We start from the raw sequence: 24,815 nt of genomic DNA, 5'->3' as shown, positions 1-24,815 counted from the left end.
CCATTCAACCCAGTATAAGACCAGTTCATAAAGGTCCTGGAAGGTGATGCTGAGAAATGCAGATGGTGGGCAAGAAACAATCATGAAGGGTTTGTGAGGAGGAGGATGGCAGGATCCGACCGAAAATCCCTCGCCTGGTTCCGTGTGATTTCCTTATCGCCACAGCTCCTTGTGCCTTGTTGCTTTATTAAGGACTTGAACTGGGTGGGCTTCCGCCAGCAGGTGAATGCTTTCTGAGAGTGGCAGCCTTTCCTTTCTCTTGGAAACTTTGCACTTTTGGAGACGTTTTGCGCCTGCCTCCGTCGTGCCTTGGGCTAATCACTAGGCCGCTTGAAACTATTTAAAGCCTGATGCATTAGTCACAACAAATCTGCTCCCACTGGGAGTTGAAAAGACTGAACAGGGCGCCAGCTTCTTTTGGGTAAGTGCGGTTTGTTTTCCCCCTCACGTCATTTGCACCCAGCCCCTTGGATTCCTTGGACTGATTCAGGCACAGAGTCCCTTTCCTGAGTTGTCCCTGATGCAGGGAGAGCTGCCAAAGGCTAGTCGGGGCACCTTGGAAAGGGCAGACGAGGGCCAGGGGCTGAGGCAGGGCAGGGAGTGAGAGCAGGAGGGGCCGCTAGGCTTGCCTGATCCGCGGGAAAGACCCTGACGCTCAGCGGACACACCGTGCCAGCTGGAAGCAGTTGAAAAAGCCTGGGGTGACCTTGTCAGTGCCCCGCTCTGACCCACCCCCAGAAACACTGGGCTATGTTGATGTGCCTTGAAGCTGGGAGAGCACTAGAACTTTGGCCCTGCTCTAGTGGCAGAAGCCACAGTCCCCATCTGCCTTTGTGGCTTTGCCAAACCCTCAACCCGCCTGCATGGGAGCCGGCTCGGGAGAGACACGGTTGGCCTCAGTGAGCGTGCAGAGGCCCAGGGCTTCTATTTATTTTGAGCAGGAATACGCAAAGAGCATGGCAGGCTTTCCCCAGCCTGGGCCTGACCACGTGTTCAGATTCCAGGGCTGTAGGTCAGGCGAGGAAGCAAGCACGGCGTGGGGCTAGGAAGAGAGTTTTGGGGTCCTGAATCGGAGGCTTTCTGCCCTCTGCTCCGGCTAGCTGTATGATCTCGGGCAAGCTGTCCTGAGCCTCAGGTTTTTCAGCTGTAAAATAGAGCGGGTAGGTAATTCCTGGCCCTCGGAGGGTTTTAGAGGCATGAATGAGAGGATTTACATGCATGTGCTTTGCAGGCTGTATCGTGTGCAATGGGAGAGTGGGACAGAGGGTATGCGTTCTTGTATCTGCTACGCAGTAATAGCTTACATTTATCGAGGGTGTGATACGTGCTACAGGTTCCTCTGAGTACTTCTCATGGATCGTTTAATGTAATGCGTACAATCGCCCTGGGAGTTAGTACTATTATTATCTCTCTTTTACCGACGAGGAAACTGTGGCCGAGAGAAGTTAAATAATTTGCTGAAGGCCCAAAAGCTAAATTAGCTATGAGGGTCCAGTTCAGACTCTGGAGCCTGCAGGCCTCACCGCCAGTCTATACCGCCTCTCTCCCATGCCCAAAGAATGAATTTAAAGCTTCTAGTTAGTGGGACCTCGTCTTGACAAACCCTGAAAATATGTCATCTCTTGTGAGACAAAATTATCTCCACCTTATGAGTGAGGAATCTGTACACGTTAGTTCCCTCCATTTATTGGGCACCTACTACTCCATCCAAGGCGGTGGGGACACAACCGTGAACAAGATGAGGGGTTTCTTGCCTTCATAGACTTTATATTTTAGTGCCAGGGAGACAGGCAGTGAAATGCATGGAGAAAATCATTTCAAACCATGGTGAGGGTGATGAAAATAAAACCGAGTGAAGCGACAGAGGGAAGGGAGGCCAGGGAAGGCCTCTCTGAGGGGGGGACGTTGGAGCTGAGACCGGAAAGGTAGTGAGATGTGTGAGGAGGGGCTTTCTCAGGTGGAGGAACAGTGGGGGTCCGTGAGGAATAGAGAGGGGGCTGGAGCAGCTGGAGGAGGGGAGCCCAGGGAGTGAGAGGAAGCATGGATCGGGCCACGGGAGCAGGAGGCAGTGGCCATGGCAGAAAGTGAGGTGACTATCAAAGGAGGCAGTGAGGGCCAGGGACCTTCTCTCACTGACGCCAGTTTCTTGGCATTGTCGGCCATGTGTCCAGTGAGGGATGATGGGATGATGGCTGAGGAAAGGCCCAGGCCCGGGCAGGTGGGCAGCATCCTTGGTGGGTGGGCCGTGGCTTGCAGCCTGTGGAACCCTCTTCCATTTTGCTGCAGGGCAAACAGACAGTGGGTCTGAGGGCTTAGGAGTTCCCTCCACAGCTACACAGGCTGGTCATCATAGTCCCATGCATCCAGGAATTGGCGTGGCTGTGACTAAACAGCTGGCTGCCGAACTGGGAGTGAGACCTTCCCAGCGGGGCAGAGCAGTTTCTTTCTTTCTTTTTTTTTTTAAGTTTGAAAGAGAGAGCGTGGGGGAGGGAGAGAGAGAGAGAGAGAGAGAGAGAGAATCCCAAGCAGGCTCTGTGCTGTCAGCACAGAGCCCCACATGGGGCTTGAACCCACAAACCATGATATCATGACCTGAGCCGCAATAGGACACTTGACCGACTGGGCCACTCAGGCGCCCTGGCAGAACAGCTTTCTTCTGCCCACCTTCGCACACTCTCCTGCCCAGGAGAGTGTTGATCTTATTTAATAACCTCCTCTGGGGATTCTGCAGGAACCTCACTGTCTATGGAGAATTGCAGGTGTATGTTCTAAAGAGCCTAATAAGATTTCTTTCCCCCCTTGAGAGGAAGGAGATGCTTTGTGTGATAGGTCAGAATGAGATCCTGAACTTTGGACCGGGAAGACACTCGAGACAGTCCTGCTCAGCACTCTCACTGATGACAAGAGACTAAGGCTCGGGTGGTACTTAACCCAGCGTTACAAAACATAGTTGGTGAAAGGCTTTCTGGGGAAAGAGAAAAAGCTGACCAAATACACTTTTCCTGGCTTAGTAAATGGAATGAATTGATCCTTCCACTGAACAGAGGCTAGCAGCAGATGAGAGTGGAGCTTCTGGTATCCAGTGAGGGGCTGGTCCCCCATGCAGGACTCATGGGCTGGCGGTTCTTGGGCAAGTCCCTTAATGTCTGATTCTTCAGCTTCCTGATCCGTAAAATAGAGACAATAATAGACAGTCACCTAAAGGGGTTTTTATGGGAACTGAATAAAATAACATAACCTATATCAAGGGCTCATCGTGCAGTGAGTATTCAATAAAAGATTACCATTTGGGGGTGCAGATCAGCAGTGATGGAGAGCATATGAAAATGCTCAGGAAGGGCAAGCCCACCTACAGATGACATTGCTGTGACCTTGAGCTGAGGCCACCAAAACATCCCTCAGAGTGAATTTTTATCCATTCCCCCCCAAAAGTTTATCTTTCCATTTGCCTCTATTTCCTGAAAGGCAATATCTAAGAGAAAAATATCCCCTAGTCTATCCCAGCATCTGAATTAGTTTTAGAACAGAGTTTGGTCTCTATTCCACAAGCCGCCCCAGCTCATCTGCCAGTGTGTGAGCCTAGTGCCTAGGCTGTGACAGGCAGGTGGAAGAGAGGTACCTAGCCTCACCCAGTGGTTGTGGGATCCCATCTTTTGTCCCAACTCAACTCAACCCCAGGACAACACAGATTTGTAGGATGACAGCTCATCTTCTCCTACAGGTACCATGTTATGATTTCAGGTGAAATCATCACTGGACAGTGATGTCTGTGATTAGTCATTTCCCTTCTGGCTTGGGGAGGAGACTCCAGGCATGTGGAAGGGACCAGAAGCCCCATGCGCACAGCCAGTGACTCACAGGCCCTGAGAACTGACCATTCATGGTGACTCGGCATTGACTCGACCCTCGGCATTGACTCTGCAGGGGCCTGCCTGGGCCTCACCACGTCCTGTTTCTTTCCCCTCTGCTGAATGCAGTCCCCATCTTCATGTTAGGAAACATCTTGTCGAAAACAAAATTAGAAGAACAAGAGAGAAGAATCAAGAGCCCTTTCCAAGAAGGAATTTAGCTGGAAGAACTGAATCCTTTAGCTGGGAGGACTGAATCCTGTCTAATACCCTGGGTTAAAAAGAACCAGCTATGAACTACAAATGCAGTTGACTTTGGCCCTGAGATCTGTAGGGAAAACCAGAAAAAGAAATAGTAATGAATCAGCAGCATAAGTGATATTTGCTTGTGAGCTCTTCTAGCCGTGTGTGTGAGTAAGGAATTCTGTCCCAGGGTCCTATAGAGTTTGCTTTGTGCCCCAAAGTGTGGAGTTTGGAAAAATACCAGCCCTGGCAGTTCTTCTGCTTTGGGGAATAAAAGGAAACTCCCATGAGAATCCTGTTTCTTGGAAAACCGTTACTCACCTGAGCCCTGTGTTCGGACGAGGTTCAGAGTGAGTCTGAAAGGGCTCGTGGGGAATCTGAGCACAGGGGCCGCTCAGTCTGTGCTCAGGCCCAGAGCCAAGGACGTCTATGTTGCCCAGGGAGAAGGCACTCGGGGGGCCCTTGGGACTCTGGGGAGTCATTTACTCATTCATCTTCTTTTTATTGAGGACCTGCTGTGCACCAGGCACTGTGCTAGGCACGATAAAACAAGAATAGCGAGGTTTCTGTCGTCATGGGATTTACCTTCTCGTGGGGAGATACAGACAAACCACAAGTAGGCAAGTGCATTAATATGTTTACTTCAGAGAGTGGCGAGTGCTGTGAAGACGGGAAAGCAGGGTGACATGTTCACGAGCAACTGGGGGTGATGTTAGACCATGTTAGAGCTGAACGACCAGCTGTGGGAAGACCAGGGGAGCCTGCCTGATCCAGGTAGTGGAATCACCAACACAGAGGCTCCGAGTGGGGACAGCTGTGGCTCCTGCAATGTGTATAACAATGGCCAGTGTCACTGGAGCCTCGAGAATCAGCGGCTCCTTTTCAGATTGATACGTGACGTGCTAAATCACCCCACTGCAGTGTCCACTTGGATAGCCATCTCCTGGAGGCAGGGTGGGAAGGACGGTCTAGAACTCCTTTGGAGACGAGCAGGAATGATTGATTAGAGGACTAATCCTTCCCTCCTCCTCACCCCCACAGCTAACCCACCATCAAGTCTGTGGGCTCACGCTCCCCGTTTTCTCTTAGGAAGTCCACTTCTCATCATGCCCAGCACTTTCACCCTGATTCAAACCACCCAGCATCTCTCCCCAGGTCTACTGGAAAGGCCTCTGAAACTGGTTTCTCATGCATGGTCTTGCCATGCAAGACCTCCACACTGTGGTCACTCTCCACACTGGTCTACTCTCCACACTGTGGTCAGAATGATCTTTTAAAACCTCAGATCTAGGGGCATCAGGCTGGGTCAGTCGGGGAGCATGCGACTCTTGATCTTGGGGTTGTGGGTTCAGGCCCCGCATTGGGTATAGAGATTACTTGAAAGTAAAATCTTTAAAAATAAATAAATAAAACAGTAAAAAGACCCTTTCAGAGCTAATCATGCCCCATACGCTTCACAGTACTTTTCCATGACTCCCCATTGCTGGGTCAGGATTCGGACCCAAGTCCCCACAATGACATGCAAGGCTTTGTCTATACAGAGCCCTTATTTCTTCTCTAGCCTGTTTCCAGCCATTTGTGGCTCCACGTTCCGTTCTGGCTACGCAGGCTTTCTTCCAGTTCCTCTAATACGCTGTACTAGTTTTGGCCTCAGGGCCTTTGCGCAAGACTCAGTGGCTCCTAATCTCTTCTTCTTCCATGCACCCTGGCCTTAGCAACTTCTACTCAGGCTTCAGCATATCTGTTACTTCAGCAGGGATGTCTTCCTTGCTCTTCACCATGGTGATATTACACTGGGTCTTTGCTTCCATGTTCCCAGTAGTGCTTCATAATTGTTGTCCTAACTCTCAACACACGTATATTTGCTTGCAATGGCTCTTTCCTGCCTTAGTCCATAAGCTCCAGAAGGGTGGGAACCATGCCTGTCTTGTCCATTACTGTGTCCTCAGCACTTAGAAAGCGTCTGGTGCACAGACACTCGATCTGTATTTGCTGAGGCAGGGAAGGAATGAGTGCTCGCAAAGACCTTGACTCCTAAATGTTCCACTTGAATGTGCTACTTGCTTTCAACAAAATGAAATAACAGGAGACTGTCTGTATTTTCTGTTCCTTTTCTCTACCCTATAGAGATGGTGATTGATATCTGGAGTTCAAGAATAAGCATAGTGAGCAGGAATTCTGGCAGATGAACAACCTGCTTAGGAAGTCTGTTCTTGCCTTCGACTATCAGAACAGGGTTATTTTCTTTGGCCCCAAAAAGTCTAAGACTGTGTGTACTCAGGGAAACGGTATAGACCCACAGTGTGGAGCCAGGGCCAGGGGTGAGACTCAAATAATAATCAAGTGGAAGAGGGTTGTGTGAAGCCTGGTGGGGGACATTGCCTTTCTCAGCGGCCGAGGAATTGGAACATTCCCCCTTGTGTCAATGTGGAAGTGAATGAATTAAGTTCCGTTTTATGCCGTGCCTGGAAAAATACCAATGCTATACTCGCGTAGTTTCTGAAAGCAAACCCCAAATGCCACTCAGTCTCGGCTCTATGAGAGTCTGTTACAGAGGAAAAGAGTCAACATTCACTCACAGATTATGGGAAATACCACTGAAGTGGAAAAAGATTATGGCCGTGGATTTTTACTTTTTTGAGGTTATGTACCCTTTGCAACTCTGACAGAAGCAATGGACCCTTGCTCCCCTTCATGTCCCTGACCCTCTGCAACATATGTAGCCATATAACAACATCCTTTCATCCATGGAGACCCCTGGAGGGCCATAGCCTCAGGTTAAAAATTCCAGTTACTGGGCCTGGTTGGAAACTGAGCAGAAATAAGCTAGTAAGAAATGATGTGGAAGGACAAGTTACACAATGTTTGGTCCAAAGAATAAAACAGAAGCACTGTGTAATTAGATAGTTCTTTGCAAGTTGGTTGGCACAGGGTGGCCATGTGCATCAGAGCGAAGTAAGGCAGACCTCTAGGGTCTGAGGGAAAGCTACTCCGAGTGTTTCCCCAGATTTAGCCAACCATGGTGCTCCCTTGACCAAAATCCGCCATGAGGCCAGGATCTTAGTCTGTCATGTTCAGCACTGGTCCTCAGTGTCTCACTCCAGTGCTTGGCACTTAGTACGGGCTCAATAGATACTTGTTGAATGAATGAATCCATGAGACTATCCTGGGTTGCCTCACTTCACTCTGGCTTCCTCTCCTTAATTTTGTTGTGGATTTATCAGATTTTAGTTTTTCTTTAGTTGTTCAAGAAATGTTTGTTGAGGTCGGTGATGTGGTGGCATGTGTTAGTTGAATTCACAGTTGAGGTCAATTCTAAAATTACACTAAACTCTTGGGTGGGGGAAAAAAAGCGGTATTTGTTAGAGCCTTCTGGTGGGCCATACTTGTTTTCTAAGCACAGAGTGACATGAGATTGAAGAGCTTCTGCTCTGGGAGTGCTTGGGAGTGACAAGAGCCTCAGTTTCTCCAAATGTAAAATGGGACATGAGAAAGAAAATTATGCAGTTAAAACCCTTAGCACAACTCTTAGCACACACCTACATATTGTCTTAATGAATGCCTGCCATTTTTATGATTACCTAACTCCTCTGCTGCACAGTTTATTGGTTCCTTTTGGGTTCTCTTCCCTTGGCTCACAGCTCTGAACCCCAGAAACTGTTGCTAACTATACAGTGGGTCAAGTGCAGCCTTTTAAAAGTCCCAGAATCAGGGGCACCTGGATGGCTCTGTCAGACAAGTGTTTGGCTTTGGCTCAGGTCTTGATCTCATGGTTCGTGACTTTGTGCCCCGCATCAGGCTCTCTGGTGTCAGCATGGAGCCCTCTTCAGATCCTCTGTCTTCTCCTCTCTCTCTCTGCCCCACCCCTACTTACACTCTGTCTCTATCTCAAAATAAATAAATAAACTTTGAAAGAAAAATGTTGAAGAAAGTCCCAGAATCAATCATGGCTACATTTAAGGGCTGTGAACATTACTACTTTCCTCCCTTCCTATTTTTCCACATTTTAAAATTTCAATTAATAAGCACGTGTTACTTCATAATTTAAAAAGTACTGAATGAGAAAAAGGTATTGTAATAAAAATGTGTTTATCCCATGTTGCTAAATTCAGAGGTAGAAAACAAGAACATTTTATCGTCTCTGGTCTGTAGAATCAATTCCAGGAAACCCGGGGGAACCCAACTTGTCCATTGTGTTGCCCACATAAAAATGCCCAAACACAGGTGCCAAGAAAGGAAGGCTGCATGCCGGAGTAGACAGGGATGTGCTGCTCTGTTTAGTGGTCGTGGGACCCCTGGCTTCATCTCCCGGCTCTGCGTGCAACTTTGGAAAAATGGCTCAACTGTTTCAGCCTCGCTTTCCTCATCAGTAAAGTGGGAGAGACGGATGGAGAGATTCTTCCTTATAGATTGCTGTGGGAATGAATATCAGATACTTCACGCAGCAGAGTAGCTGCTGTATACATTCTTGTTTCCTTTCTGTTTTTCTAATAGCATCGGTGACATCGTCATCCTTTACGTTACGTGTGTACATTTTGCACACGCGCGTATATATAAATGTGTGCATACATGTCTGCACTGTGATGTTGAATCATCGTCTCAGCCTGATCATGGCCACACTAGAACTCTTGATTTCTCGAACCTGCCCTGCCAGCTGCTCCTCTCTTAGCCTTCTGCACCGACACTCCCCTAGTTGTCCCACCTCAAAACCCGAGTTGTCCTTCGCTCCTCTCCCTCCCTCACATCCCAGCGTGGCAACTCTGCTGATGTGCCTCAGAATCAGCCCCTTCTTTCCGCAGCCACTGCCCCCATCCCAGACACAGCCACCGTCCTCGTCCTCTCACTGCCGCGTGAGTATAAAATCTCCTGCCTGCACCCAGTGCCAGACCCCACAGCTGCCTCCCCACGGGGAGCCAGAGTGAGCCCTGACCTGCGCCAGCCTTGGCCTGTGCCACTTCCTTGCTCAGAACTTCCTTGGTTTCCTGTGATGCTGGAAATCAAACCCAGATGGCTTACTGTCCCCCAGATCTCTATATTGGGGAACAAGCACACCTCTTCGGTACGGGGCCAGGTAGTTAATATTTTATTTTTTTATTTTTAGTTAAAAAAAATTTTTTAATGTTTATTTTTGACAGAGAGAGAGAGACAGAGCATGAGCGGGGGAGGGGCAGAGAGAGAGGGAGACACAGAATCGGAAGCTGGCTCCAGGCTCCGAGCTGCCGGCACAGAGCCTGACGCGAGGCTAGAACTCCCGGACTGTGAGATCATGACCTGAGCCGAAGTCGGACGCTCAACCGACTGAGCCACCCAGTTGCCCCAAGTTAATATTTTAGATTCTGTGGGTCCCACAGGAGTCTGTCACATCGCCATCATCTTCTTATCCTTCTTTGTCCTCATCATTGTCTCCCTTTTTTCTCCACCTTTGTTTCCTTCTTCTTCTAACCCTTTCAAAGCGTAGTCACTGTTCTTAGCTCATTGGCTGACAGAGTCAGTTTGCCGTAGTTTGCAGACTCTTGCGCTGCGGGCACTGGCCTCAACTTTTCTCTCCAGCTCATCTGCTCTCACCCTCTGCCTTGCTCTCTCTGCTCCAGTCTCAGTGGCGTTCTTGCTGTCCTTGAGCACACTGACCACATTCTGCTCAGGGCTTGTGCGCTCCTGTCCCCCTGCCCCTGGCACTGTTCCCCCAGGTCTGCTACAGGGCTCACTTCCTTTGCTTGAGTCTCTGCTGGCAGGTGCCTCCTTGGAGAAGCCTCCCTGGGCTGCCTGTCTGTAGGGCACGCCTTTCCACCTCCAGGCACCTTCTGTCCCTCACCTGGCTCTACCTCTTGTGGTACTTACTATACATTTACTTGCCTGTCAGTTCTGCTGCCCTTGTATGTAAATTCCTTGAGGGCAGGCTTTGTCTGTCTTGTTCAGCTGTGTGTCTCCCCAACACCCAGAAAAGAATGGGGGCGCTTGGTGGTCATTCAAGAATATCTGTTGCGTGCATGAATAAGTGTAAGAACAATTCTGCTCTGCAGCTAGTTTTCAACCCCTGCAATACCACTCATCTGCAACAAGGCGGCCCTCTTTATAAATTTTCAGCCGTGTTGGTTGTGTCTATTAACCGCACCAAGCTGGGCTCTGAGTGACGGTGAGGACAGTGAGAACCCAATTCCACGTGCTGTCAGGGTCTGCAGGCTGAAGCCAAGTGTGGACATGGGGAGGAGCAGGAGGAGGAGGGAGAGCAAAGTGGGGTCTTGAAGTGAGGGGAACTGGCCAACTCTCAGGAAACTGATGTCATTAGAGCACCCCTGGATGATAAGTGCTCAGTGGAGCCAATGCCTGACATCTCTTGAGGAGGGAGAAAAGCATGTCTTAGAGCCAGAGGAGGAGCATTGAGATCAATTGTCCTTCCCAGGAACACACAGCCAAGACAGCCTGCAAGCCACTTAGTGCAGACATTGAAGAGATGGTGCTTATTGGGCCCAGGTGGGACACCGTGTAAAAATCTAGTATTTCTGGAGCCACTGAGTAGAGAACATGGCGTCTCCCAGCCCCAGGCAAAAGTCTCCTAGAATTTCCTTCTAAGGAAGGGCTTTGGGATTTGCAAACTAGAGGGGTGCATCTGGAGCAGTCAGGTATACCCTTCTCCCACCCCGCACACCCACCCTGCCTTGCTCCAGTCCAGAAACCTTAGGAGAAATGGGTTTGGATCTGTGTCATTGCAAAAGAGAGCCTGGGCCCCTTCCTGAGGACATTGTAGGCGGCTACTCAGGAGATGCGCGGCATGGGGCGTCCCATGGAGGTCTCCAGGACGACTGGGTACTGTGCACTTTCAAGTTCTGGCTCAGGGTCAGACAGTGAGCCTTGGGTTGGACAGCGAGCCTGGCTGTAAACTTGAACACCGGGCAGGGACCAGATAAGTCCTGGCCTAGAAACCAGGTCAGGGAGTGAAGAGACAGAGAAATCTCTTCCTTGGATGCCCCTTAGGATAGAACCGGGAGGCATGGGACAAGGGAGCCTGTGTGGTGTCCAGATTGGGGATTTTAGGTCCAAGATCACACGTGTAGCTCTTGATTTTAGAAAATAAGACAGCTGTAGAACATGAGGGAAAATGCAGTAATAGTATAAATCAAACTGTCCCTCATAGCCACACCCCAGGAGCCCAAGGCAGGAGATCAGATGGTCTGGGATCTGGTGATGGGTCTGCTGTGTGACCTTGGACTAGTCACTTGACCTTTCTGGGCTTCAGTGTTTTCACATATACAATGGTAATGATAAATCTTAATGTTCTCGTCTCATGAGCTGTTAGGCTCGAACAAGAGAATGAAGTCTTTGTAAAGTTAGAAAGGCTCTAGTCATGCATCACTTGCTCCCTAACCCAGTTGTATAAAGCAGTGTACCAATAGGAACAATAAGCATCCAGTGAGCACGGACCGTGTGTCGGCTACCATGCCCGCTGTTCATATGCATGTTTCACATGGGCCTCACCGTTGAGAGACAGGCACGGTTATCATTCCATGAGCAGATGAGATCACAAGACACAAAGAAGTTAAACAACGTGCCCCAGGTCACACAGCAAGCCGAGGTAGACCAGACTCTGAATTCAAGCAGTTTGTCTCCAGAGTAGGCACTGGGAGCTTGCATTGGGAGCTTGAGGGCCTGTAGCCAGATCTCCAGGCTCCCAACCCAGCCCCCGCCTTGGCTTCCTCGGGGAAGATAACCACAAGTCCGTCCAGTGAAAACAGACCCATCACTATCTCTTCCCTGCAGACTGGTTGATCACTGCCAACCGCGAGAGGCTGCGGGGCCTTGACACGGCCTGATGTTTACCACCTCCGAGAGCCAGAGGTTCCAATGGGGCTGGTGGACCCCTGCCAATCCTGGGAAGGAGGAGGAGATGCCAGGGAGCAGGGGCTCCTCCGGGTTACACAGAGCGGGCACATAGGGGGGATCTTCCCCATCCAGGATGGGCCTCCCTCACTGCACATTGGGTGGGCTTGGGGAGAACATTTCCTAGAGAAAGCAGAGGCAGGGAGGCAATCTCTGAAGGACAGGCTGCCATTTTCCATGCCTTGATCAGGTAGAAGAGAAGGAAAGGCGGTCAGCGCCCCCTCCCCGTGCCCTCTTTTGGGACAGCGTGGCCAGGCCGGCTGCTGTTGGCTCAGCTTGCCCGAAGAAACTATTCCATTAAGTGGAGTGTGCTGAGTTCGGCCAACGGAAAGTGGCAGATGAGGGCTTGTGGGGATTCCTCTCTGAGAATACCTCAGGAGCCTTTTCGGATGGACCGGGACAGTGAAAGGGCACGAAAACAGGTAGAAGAGGAAGTCTTGAAAGAGCCAAGGCCTTGGGCCTGGACAAGAGAAGACCGGGCAAGCATGGGCCCTGTCAAATATCTGAAGGGCTGCCCTGAGGCAGTCTAGTTCAGACTGAGTTCGGTGGGGTGGGGGAAGGAATGGCAGGGAAGAGTGCAAGGAAACATGCAGAAATCTCCACAGAAGGAAGAACTGCCCTGGGGGCAGTGAGCTGTCCATCACTGCAGGGGTTCGAGCAGAGGCAGGAGCCCCTGTTGGCAGGGGCCTTGCTGAGGTCGGGGTGTGCACACGGGTAGGAAGAGAACTCAGGGATCCTTAAGGCCTGCACAGCCCTCTGTGAACCTGTGGCTGTGTGAGCAAGTGGGGTGGGAATGGTGTGGCATATTCAATGCAGGCATGCCTTGTGCTGGCCTCAGGTCTCCCTCCCTGTTCTGTCTCGGTCCCTAGTGACCTGCGACCGCCAGCCCTCGCTATTACTTTTTCTTCCTGGAATAACTACGGGCCCTGCACCCTGCCCTTCTGTGCGCTGCTTGTTGCTGGGTGACGCTAGTGGACAATGGGCCAGATGACTCATTCTGGGGCTTTCTGAAGAGACAGCCTGAGTACAAATCTCTTTCCTCTGGATCAGTGATTCTCCATCTTTCGCAGGCATCAGAATGAGCTGCAGGCCTTATAAGACGACGACAACAACAACAACAACAACAACAACAGCAACAACAAAACACAGACTGCTGGGTCACACTAGAGTTTCTCTTTCCGCAGGTCTATGGCGGGTGTGGTCTAAGACTTGGCATATGTAACAAATCCCCAGGTATTGCCGACACCGTAAGTGCAGGGAACGCACTGTGCGAACCACTGCTCTAGAAGACCTACAAAGCCTATAACCATCGGTACAAGGCTATAGATTCAGACAAACCCACGTTGGACTTCCACCATGGAATTCTACCATTTATGAGCTGTGTGATGATAGGTAATTCACCTAACACCTTTGTGCTTCTATTACCAGTTCTGGATACTGGTGATGGTACCACTTTCAGAGAGTTATTGCGAGGATGAAGATGGTGATGTCGATAAATAGCTTAGTGTCTGGGATGTGCTAAGTATGCAAATACTTGATAAATATTAGCAATTTTATTATCAGAATAAGACAATGGCTATTTCAGACACTCCGTGTCCACCTCTATAGGACAGTGGTATCGGAGCAAAGGCGCACATCCTCCTCCAATTGGGCACCCCCCCACCCCCGCTGATGTAGGACCAATCCCATTGTCATTCCTTACCATCTGCTCCATGCTGGAAGGATGGGGATTCATTATCAGTAAGGCCATCCTTCAAACCTTGGTTTTGTGTCGGGGGCCTGCCACATATTCTGAATGACTGACCTTCAGTGTGACTGCAGGAGCCCGCCTGATAGAAACCAGATTGTGTGTAGGACACAGGGGTGGGGTCATCTGAGTTCTCTGGTCATGTTTCTGTTGGAGCCCCAAGGCCCCCATGGTCCCATCACTCATATCCTGTGGTCTTTGGACCGATAGTTATAATGATAGAAGTGTAGGCTTAAGTCTCCCGCCACAGGGTCTCAAAATGGACTGAGAAAAAAAATCTAGGGGTGCCTTCAGATGGCCTCTGGTTCAGGGCTGCTCTGAACGTTGCTGAAGAGGAGGGCCTGCTGGGAAGATATATGCCAGGTGCAGCCTTGCAGGTACCGATCCTGAAGTGTGTTCCTTGGAACGGTAGCTTGAGAAGTGCTCCACCTGAAGGATTCTGCCGGCAAATGCCTTTGGGCAGTGCTCCGTTTCCAAATGGCTGCTTAGAGCTCTGGGCTGCTCACTAGCGTGTTTAAGCTTCCCAAAAGTCCTACAGTTAAGACACATAGGTGAGGTGGTTGAACAGACTGAAATGTTTCCCGTCAATTAGTTTTGGGAAACTAGTTCTAGGAACTTAGAGTTTTTCAGGGGCCTTCATATGTTGGAGCTCCCCTGATTTTAAGAGGTCAGTACAATCATGCCCATTTCCGTGAAGAAGAGGCTGAGATGTAGATATGTTTACAACTTGCCCCAGGTCACAGAGCTATTTAAAATACTGCCTACTGGGGCACCTGGGTGGCTCAGTCGGTTGAGCATCTGACTCTTGATTGAAGCTCAGGTCATGATCTCTGTCTGGTTCATGGGATCGAGCCCCAAGTCAGGCTCTGCACAGAGCCTGCTTGGGATTCTCTCTCTCCGCCTCTCCCCTGCTCGCGTGCATCAAAATACAGAAATCTCTCTCTCCTCAAAATAAAGAAAATAACATTAGAAAAAATAATAAAATAGAATACTGCCTACCATTGGCGCGATCTGAGGAAGAATTTGTGGATTCAATGGAAGTTTATTTGTAGTGGCAGCAATCATTAAAGCCAAAGAAGGAGAAGCAAAAACCAAAACCAAAAACAAAACCTCCACTAACTGGGAATAGCACCTATTATTTGTAAAAACCCTTTCAGCGAAGTATTTATTTTACTTTTGATCTTAGGCTTACATTATGATTATGATGTCACCACACAGATAGGTGGAACAGCACAGGTTAAGAACATAGATTGTGTAGCTACACGGTGTTTGAATCCAAGCAGTGTCACTTACTAGCTCTGTGACCTTGGGCAAGTTATTTGACTTTCCTGTGCCTGGTTTCCCCTCTGGGCAATCTAATTTTCACACCTATATCGTATGGTTACTATGATGATTCAATGAGATAGTACATGCAGACCTCTCAGAATGGTACGTAGCACATAGAAGATTCACTTCTGAAATCTATTTTATTATTAGCTATTGGTTGCTGCTATTAATTCTGTTGAAAATAAGAATACGACGTAAAGTCCACTTGCCTTGAGAACCCAGGAAGAGGGTATTTAGAAAGGAGCCCGTAGGTCTAAGACTTAATGTGGCCTGCTCATTAAGCAGCTGTGCAACTCTGGACAGCTCATTTAACCTCTCTGTGCCTCAGTGAGCTCTTCGGAAAATGGGATCAGGCCAGCCATCTAGCTTAGATCACAGAATGGTTCTAAGAATAACCACCTGGGTAACTGACATGAAAGTGCTTTGACAAACATGAAATTAGGTCATCGTGAGTTCTCCAGGTCCACATTTGACCCGAGCATGACCAGGCAGGAAGCTGTGGAAGGGGGCTGGCTGGGAAGAACCCCGCTACTCACTGTGCTCTAGGAGCTGAGAAATGCCCAAGAGTGTGGAAGCCATGTGATCAATAGCAGTGGTAATTTCACAGCCCACACAGAAGCCAAAAGTGAGTCATTAGCAGTGCTGAAAGTTTTCCTCTGCTAAACAATGGTGCCCTCATTCTGGGATTTCCCAGGTTGTCCTTGTTGACTTTGGAATAGAGGGTGATTGTGTACACGCACACTGTCTTGGTAGGTGCATCTCAGACATCTGTTTCCTCCTGTTTACCCTCATCTCATGCCCTGCGTACCAGACCCACAGTGCCAGCCCCCTCGGCATTCATAACCGGTAGCCTCTCTTGGGCTGGGGGAAGGAGGAGGCCCTCAGAGGGGTGTGTGTGTGTGTGTGTGTGTGAGAAGCAATCTCCTGTGAAATCAGGATGCCTAACAAAAGTGGAATCAATTTACCTGCCGCTGCTTTTGTTCCAAAGGAAAAGCCTCCAGAGCCCCCATTGGGGAATAATATTTAACCCACTTTGAGGGTATCTGTGTCCCTTTCATATCTCTATCATGAAAAGCAATGGCATTTCCTACAACACAAGTATTACTGGGGAGCCACTGAGTTCCTCAACGGTGCCCAGGAAGTGTGGACCACAGCCCCTTGGGAAAGAAGACTGCCTCGTAAATTGCTGACCTTAATCCCTGGTGACCAGAACCAGCCCAGAATGAAAGGGCTGATCCCACAGGGAAAATAAAATAAACAAAACCACACCACCCTCTCCCCCACCAAACCACAACCACCGAAAACAAAACAAACCAACACAACCCAGTGAGAGTTTGAGGACAACTCCATTCCAGACCGTTCATCTGAATCACTCAGTCGCAAAACCAGAACAGAGGACAAAAATTAGAAACCATTTAACTTTCTTAAGTGCTTTGACAATAGCTATCCATATTTCTGTGGTAGGATTTTTTAAGCTTTTTTTTTTTTTTTTTTGCTTGCTTTAAACAGTTCTATTTCACCTTACATGAACCCCTAGCTCAATGGAACGGGCTGGATAAGCCTAAAATGTCTTTATGCTACCTCCAAAAATGTCTGCAGTCCCCATGCCCGGACACCTCACTGGGGTCAGAGCAGGAGATGTGGCTGCACAGAGGGTGGGAGAGAGGGAGGAGGGAGGGCTGGCAGTGTGGAGGCCCTTCAAAGGGGAGTCAGAGGTCACCCAGAGATTGCACAATTTCCACCCTTATCTGCCTCATTGAAGGAGTGGGAGGGGAGGGGGCTGGAGGAGGAGCCCTTGGGCCTGGGATGTTGAATAGAGCAAATAAATACCAGGGGCACCTGGCAACCCTGGGATCTGAGGGAAAAGCGTGCCTGCTCTTCGGAAGTGTGCTCTAAGTTGCTTGGGACCAGTTTGGCTGCTTTGGAGAAGTCAAAAGCCTCTTACCCCAGAGCTTTAAAGTTAGTCTTTAATTATTTGTCCATTCTTCCTGAAAATTATTTTTTACCCTAAGCTCCTTCTATGTTTGGCAGTGTTTGGGAGGCCATAGAGAAAAATAAGACATAATCCTTGCTCTCCAAAAGCTCTTCTAGCAATATTTAAAAGGAAATGTCCAGTATCCAGGTTCCCAGCAAGCAAGTGAATCTTTAGTGTGGCAAGGTCACCGCGGATTTCGGATTTCTTCCTGAGAGCCTTCCCGAGATGCCATCGTGTCCTGTGTCCAGCCTCCCACAGTTCAGTTGGATTTCTTTTCAGTGCACTTCACAGGGCACAGCGGAAGGCGTTCTATAGAGGGGACCTGGATTTTCCTGGACAATTATGGGGGAGGAGACTGGATGATCTTTAAGCCCCCTATAGTCCTGACCTTCTGAATGTATTAATTCTGTTTGGTGTAGTGCCAGTGACAAGCCAAACCCTATTCTGAATGTTCAAAGGTAAGTAAGTTAGAGTACCTGTTCCTAAGCAATTTGTAAGCCGGTTGTGATAATATTCCCATCAGTACTAACATTTGCAACAGCTAATGAGATGTGCCCACCCCCAACTGCAGAAGGAGACAGACTGTTACAAAGGCTGTTGAGAAGATGGAAACAAAGAGCTGGGGACCACAGAAGAGAGGAGAGAGAGTTCTCCAAGGGGAGGGATCTAAGAGAAGTTCACCAACTGAATTAACTTTGCTTTGGGTCCTCCCAGATCTACATGATATCGTTTGGCAGAGAATGGAAGGAAAAGCACTTCCGTGCAGAGGGAACAGCCCGAGCAAAGGTGTGGAGATGTGGCTGTACCCGGCCTCCTCCAGGAGAGTGAGCAGCGTGTTGGAGGGGCCATGGGAGACACTGCACCACTCAGACACTGATCCCCATCCCTGGAAGGAAGAAAGTGAATTGTGGGGGGACCCAGAAAGCCACACATTAAACACTGTTCAGGGAACAAACCGAAGGCAGTGGCATTTAGCATGTGCACTGGGAGATGCCTTTACATAATTCTTTATCTCAAGAAAAAAGTAAAGGGAGGAGGGAGGGAGAGAAATCCTTTGCTAGCGCAGCCCAGCCCAGCCCTTTCGAGGAGGGCCGTATTCATTCATTTGTGGGCTTGTCAGTGTGACATTGTATCTGCCTCCTGAAAGCCATACATCTTACTTTCAAACCCTCCAATCGCTGTGGACCCCCTGCAGACCCCAGTGTTCCCAGTGACCTTTTGGCAGGGGGCTCACTCCCCTCCAAAGCTGGTGGAGGGGAGATGGCATCTTCTGTGCTCGCCCTCCTTGTCCCAGCTTTCTTCCCCGAGAAGGATTAGTGCTTTGCTTAGATTTGACTCTCAGTTTCTAAAAAGACTGCCTGCTGTGTACTTCCCCAAATCTTTTATTTTCACTTTTATACATCTTCCTCCATATCCGAGATCTCCAGGCCCTCCCAGAAAGGGAAGGGGACTCAGACTAAGCCTTAAGGCCACTTGCAGAGACGTCTGCTCACAGACGGTCTTCATTTTCCCAGGGACGGCATTTCTGAGATTTCCTTTGTTGTACATAGTACGGCAATAACGTGCACGCTGCAGAGATGGGGGGCAGGCAGGCCGTCTCAAGTGATGCTCCTGTTTGGCAGTGTCTGAAGTGACTGGACGGAGCCAGTCACTTACCCTCTCGGAGCCTTTATCTGCAAAATGGGGAAGATGGCTTTTCTGAGCATTGCTGTCATGAGTAAGTGGAAATTGTCCTCTGCCACACTTATGAAACACCTGCTACTATGGCTAGGATTTTCACTGGACAGATGATGCTGAACTCTTCTGTGCTAATTTACTATTCGCTCCTGGTTATTTGGGGAAAAAATAACGGACTCCCTATGTTAAGCTATTAGCTTATTCCCTACCTCAGGGGGTGGCACGCTGCTTGTGGTCTTTCCTTTGTCATCACCGTGCCACGTAAGAGCTGACATCTGTCCACAGTCAGCCTTGCGCGTGGGTGGAAAGGCATCAGCCCACATTCGGGGCAGCCTAGAGAGCTCGTTTTGTCTGATGTTCCCCGGGCTGGCCCCTGCAGTGTCTGAACGTTTCCCCGTTAGTCACTGCTTTGGCTGAAAGAGTGGAAGATCCCCTGTTAAACTGGAGTGCGTTATCTGGGAAACACATTAAGCCATTAACAGCTGGACACAAATTAGTTTATCAGACAGGGGCTGGACTTGTAGAATGTAGGAGGGAAAAGGAACTTTATAGATCATCATCTTATAGGTGAGGGAAAGGAGGACTGCGAATGAGCAGGTCTTTGGGACGCCAGGCCTCAAACCGGGCTTTCTGGCCCAAATCTCTTCCCCTCTTCTTCCTGTCTTGAGGAACAAGATAGACACTCCAGCTTTCGTTCTGGAGATATTTATCACGTGCCTCCCCCAGCTGGGGAGGTGCTAAGAATTCAGAGAAGTAGAAGAGTGGGGAAGACGGACGTGCCAGTAAGCAAATGCTGAGCCATATGGGGCACATCTCTTGGATGCTGAGGATGGAAAGGTCTGGAACAGGACACTGTCAGCAAAGGGCAGATCCAGCCTCTGGGGAGAGGAGGGGGTCAGTGCCACAAAGGGTTGCACAATACGAGGACCTAGGACTCTACCTTGTGGTTACCATGAGAGTACAACAGAGGTCACGTTCAGGGACCTAGGCTAAGGTGGGGGTCACTGTCTGCAAGGGTGAGTGCTGGACTGTCAGGTTCAGGGAATGGGTCAGAAAGCCATGAGCTGAAAAAAGGGGCCAACGGTTAGGAGGAACAAGGACACACTGTAGGACCGACCTTCACAAGCATTGTTCCCATTGCTTTGTCCCATGTGGTCAACACAGGCTGATGTCTTTCCCTTAAATCACCATCACAGGACTTGGTGGAAGATCACAGAAATAGGAGGAAGGAGAAGAAAGGTGCCAGGAAAGGCAGCTTGTTGCATGATAAATAGCTCTCCAAGATGTAGGAGGTTTTAAGGAGCTGCTTCTGTTTCTGAAATTCTGCAGGGTCCTGACATCTGCTTGGATGAACTCAAAGCCATTACCCCTGTGAATCACCCATTGCATCAGCAGATTGCTGGTGATGTCAGCGTCCTTTTCTCTACACTTTGCCTTATTCGGGTCTTCATTCTCTATCCCCTGCGTGATTTCAGCAGCCTTCTAACTGGCCTCTCTCCCTCCAGCCTCCACCTTTTCAAACTTGCCTTCTTGCTGTTACTAGAGGGGTCCTTCTAAAATGGGAAGTCAGTCAAATCATTCCCCTGGTTTATAAGGATTAGGGGTAGGATCCCCTTTACAGGGACTTGACCTGCTCCAGCCTTACAAATAGCCCCATTTCCTGCCCCTTGATCTCTACCTTTTGACCACACAGAACCTGCCATGCTTTTTCACCCCTCTATACCCTTGCACATGTTGTTCTCCCTTCCTGGGATGCTTCCCTCCTCTTATTGAATTTGCCTTGATCCTTCCAGATGTAAGTCAGTGTCACCTCTGCGAAATTATTCCATGCTTCCCAGTCTTGTGCATAGCTTTTTTCCTTTATGGCCCAGCTACACACCATACAGCCCTCCTTTGTAGTACCTGTCACATTGTATTGCAACTGTAATTGTATGTGTTCATCTTTTAATAGACTGTATGTGTGGGTGGTAGGGACTCCTCTCTCATTCTCAATACGCAGCACAGAGCTGGGTAAATGCATTATGGTGGATGTTCAAGGAATGTTGGCTAAATGAGTCAGCATACCTATGGTCTGAAGTGTGTGAGATCTGAAAGGCAAGGCAACAGGATTTATTCTTTTTAATTAAAGCTGGGCATCCTCTCTACTGCCACCCCCCTGATTCCTCCTTGCACCATAAGTGATATTTTCTATCTTTGACCAGCAAATATTTTTTAAATTTTTTTAATGTTTATTTATTTTTGAAGGAGGGAGAGACAGAGTGTGAATGGCGGAGGGGCAGAGAGAGAGGGAGACACAGAATCTGAAGCAGGCTCCAGGCTCTGAGCTGTCAGCACAGAGCCCGATGCGGGGCTCGAACTCACAAAGCGCAAGATCGTGACCTGAGCAGAAGTCGGACACTTAACAGACTGAGCCACCCAGGCGCCCCTGGCAAATGTTTTGATTGGGAACTAATGCTCATTCAATGACTCTCTGGGAATGTGTAGTTTTTTAAAAATGTTTTGGGTATCCTAGAGAATGTGAGACACCTATAGATGCTTCCCCCCAAAATGCACAAATACCCAGTCTCATAGCATTTTCATACAACCAGAAGGTTTCTGGGCTGCACATCTTCCCACCCAGCTCCAAGAACCCCTGGCTTAACACAGCTGTGATAGAGAGCTTGTGTTTTGCTCTCTTGGCCAATATGATCTTGTCCAGCTTTATTTTCAGAGGCAAAAAAATAGTTATTTTAAAATCTCATTTTCTAAGTACATAAGTATACTTTAATATGGAATATGCTTTCTCAAATGACATATGCTGTTTCCCCTCCTGTGTTTCGCTAGGATGTGCCCCTTCTCTTTAAGCAGCAAATGTCACTGCCTATGTTTCACTCTCCAGAAATATACGTGGTGATGGACATAACAGGGTCTTTTGCAGTCACTCAGTTCAGGTCAGGGCCCAGGCTGGATATGGGATGTGCTGCCCTGGTCTGGCTCTGTCCTTATTGCAGAGGAAGCTGCAGGAACTTAGGACATTGTCAACAGACTTTCATTTGGGAAACATCTACTGAGTTCCCACTATGTGCAACATACTGTTCCAGGCACTTGGGGATGCCATGGGGGAACAAAACTGATGAGGCCCCTGCTCTCATGCAGTTCATAGCCCAGTGGGACAGGGCAAAAAATAAACAAGAATACAAGTTAGCTAAAGTTCACACAGTGAACAGAACAAAGGGAAGACAATAGTAATAGAAGAATATGGTCACCACATTAAGTTAAAAGTCCCTTTGAGGAGGTGACAGTAGAAATGAGACCATAGGCAGGTCTAGGGGGAACAGTGATCCAGGGAGAGGGACTGTCAGGTGCAAAGGTCCTGAGGTGGGACGGATTTCAACGTGTTTGAGAAAAAGAAAGACGACCACTGTGGTTGGAGCACAGTAGGTAAAAGGGAGAGGATGGGCATAAAGTTGTAGGCCATAGGAAAGAGTTGGGATTTTTCATCTGTGAAGGGAAACCAAATCCTGAAAGCTTCAGGCATAGCAACATTTTGATCTAATTGCTATGTTTGGAAGATCACTTTTAAAAGGTTAGGACCCATTTTATCACCTCCCCTCATTTTAAACCGTTTTGCCTATTGAAATGAATGTGTAATAAAGCAATTCCATGAATTCTCATCATAGCTCTCTATCAGCAGGGGCCAGCCAGGTATTCATCCTAAAATGTCACTGCCGCCCAAATCAGAGACACGTCCTGAGATCTGGGTAGCCGGTGCCATCTTGCCTCGAGGAGCTGGGTTGCTGAGCCTTTTCAGGCTACTGAAAGTTGCCAGGGATCCCAACAAGGGCTGGACAGGAAGGTGAGGAGGTGTCCAGCGCCCCCCTCCCCCAATCTCAGAGGAAAGCACCAGGTAGAGGGTGCTTTCCTAGGCTCCCTAGAAAGAGCCTGTGGCAGGTGGGGCGAGCAGAAAAGGAAACAAAGGCCACACGGCCTTTCCCCTTGTCTGCCTCCCCTGTCATCGCCTGCCCCACCTCCTCCCCGAGGCCCACGGAAGTCCCATCTGTGGCAGCGGCCAGGTGTGTTTAAAAACACTGGAGCCCCGTCCTTCACGTAGCAGGAAACAAATGAGGCTGGGGAGCAGCGTGTGGCTGGGGCAGGGCCTGGGCGACTGCGTGTGTGCGCGCGCGGAGGGGTGGAGGTGCTCCAGCGGGTGCTGGTTCATCCATCCCACACTCATGATTCCAGCTGCTGGGGGGCAGGGGATGATCCCGGAGTGGTTACTGTCAGCCAACTTGAGTGAGTTCGGTGCCGAATGCAAACGCGCACAGAGTCGAGCAGCCACGGGGAGAGGCGCTGGCCGTGTCCGGAGTGAGGACCCGACAGCCACACACCGCGCCCCCCGCAGTCCTCCCCCGCTCCCCCCTCCGTGCCCCTCCGTTTGTGCCGAAGGCCGGCCCGCCTACCCGCGCCCTTCCCGAAAGAGTTAAGTACCTCCCCCTCCTACCGTCTTGCCCCTTCCCCCGTTCCCCCCCTCCCCACTACGCACCGCGGGGGCGAACCGGCCCACCGGAGAAAGCCGGGGGCTACGCGGAGGGCCCGCGGACCGGCGAGGGGGCGGGGAGCCCTGCGGCCCCGACTCCCGCCCCCACCCCGTAGCGGCCCCAGCGGCCTCCGCGCTGCGAGGCGCGGGCGCTCGGACGCAGGGGGAGTTGTTTGATTTGGCGGAGGCGGGGAGGCCGGCAGGGAGAGAGCGGGGGAGGCACGCGAGCCGGGCAGCGCGGGCGCCGGGCTCCGGGCAAGGTCCCCGCGCGCTCAGCAGCGGCCGCCGGGGTGGGGGCGAGGAGGCCGCGGGCGGCGGGGATGCCCGGAGGGGCCGGGGCGGAGACCACGACGGGCCGGGCCGGCCCGACCTGCCGGGCGCGCGGGCAGGTGCTTCGGCCCCCTCCCCCTTTTTCTCCCGCTTCCTCCCCCCACTTCCCTCTTCGCCCTGAAGTAAGATGAGCGTGATGCTGTGGCGCTGGGAACAGAATAACACCACCATGAAGCTGGTAAGGTGGACTGCAGACCTCACTCCCGGGGACGCCGTTCCACTTTTTATCCCCCACCCCGCTTCCCATCCCCGCTGGGAATCGTCTCCCGCGACGGAAAGCCCCTCAAACGCATTTCGTACTTGGTGTTTCCCGCATTATTTTGAAGATAGATTTCAGGCTTTTTTTTTTTTTTTAAGCCAGGAAAGTCGGTGTGTGTGTGTGTGTGTGTGTGTGTGTGTGTGTATCTGTGTGCGCGCGCGCGCGCGCGACTGAAAGGGGTGGAATGGACTGCAATTTCCCCCGGTCCCTTCCACCCACAAATTCCTGGGGTTGCACACGCTCGGGATTGTGTCCTGCGAGTGGGTCTGTTCCCTCACTGCTGTCCCGGGTCGTCATGGTCTGCATCCGCCCCCGCTCCCCGCCCCCATTGTGTTATGATACTTAGAGTTGCACGCGGGTGTTGATCTGTATTGCGGTTTGGCTTGTTTTGGGCTGGGGGCGGGGGTGGGGGGGGATGGGGAGTGAACCCAACTTGAATAGCATCCAGTCCTGTTCTCCCGCCTCTCACAATGGCTTAGCTTTCTTTCTAGTATGCAAGAACCATCTAGGCTGCAGGTACTTTTTCCCTCCTTTTTCAAAAATAACTGCTCATCACTCCTGGGAGGGCTGAGGAGAGCAGCCTTTTCCTCTCTGCCCTAGGGAGCCTGACTTGTTTCTCCAGCCCAAGGAGAAACTGTAATCAGAAGGCTCTTCTCTGGGTTTTTGCTTTTGTGATTTATTTTTTATCAGATGGGTTTGAGGAGACCCTCATTCCCCACTGAAGTCAGCCAGTGCTGTGGCCAAGTTGGCTGCCCCTTTGGATGTCAGCTTCCTCCTGAGTAAAATGGGGCAAGTTCTCACCTTGTATTGCTGGTGTAAGGGTAAGAAACCATATTTGAAAATTTCCTGGCACATAGTAAGAACCTCTACCTAAAGAATAGGTATCATTAATAAACTGGAATTCATGCTGATTGAGCTCTTTAAAGATGTTACCAAAAAAGTCACAGCTGCCGCATTCGATAACAAGATGCTGAAACAACCTACATTGGTTCTTCATATAATGAACTTATTTGTTGGAA

The 24,815-nt window shown here is 50.0% G+C and overlaps 1 protein-coding gene and 1 non-coding gene across 3 annotated transcripts in view; both read left to right on the top strand.

The window, feature by feature from the left end:
• The window catches only part of NAV2 (neuron navigator 2), a 394,263-nt gene that overhangs the window by 44,821 nt on the left and 324,627 nt on the right, over positions 1-24,815 (top strand). The window lies entirely within an intron of this gene.
• LOC113603530 (small nucleolar RNA SNORD45) lies at positions 7,356-7,427 on the top strand. The gene has a single exon (XR_003425125.1). It is a non-coding gene; the product is annotated as a small nucleolar RNA SNORD45 (small nucleolar RNA).

This window comes from Acinonyx jubatus, chromosome D1 (genome assembly GCF_027475565.1).
Source record: "Acinonyx jubatus isolate Ajub_Pintada_27869175 chromosome D1, VMU_Ajub_asm_v1.0, whole genome shotgun sequence".
Classification (NCBI taxonomy): Eukaryota; Metazoa; Chordata; class Mammalia; order Carnivora; family Felidae; genus Acinonyx; species Acinonyx jubatus.
The sequence above is the reverse complement of the archived record's forward strand: the minus strand, read 5'-3'. Positions and strand labels throughout refer to the sequence as shown.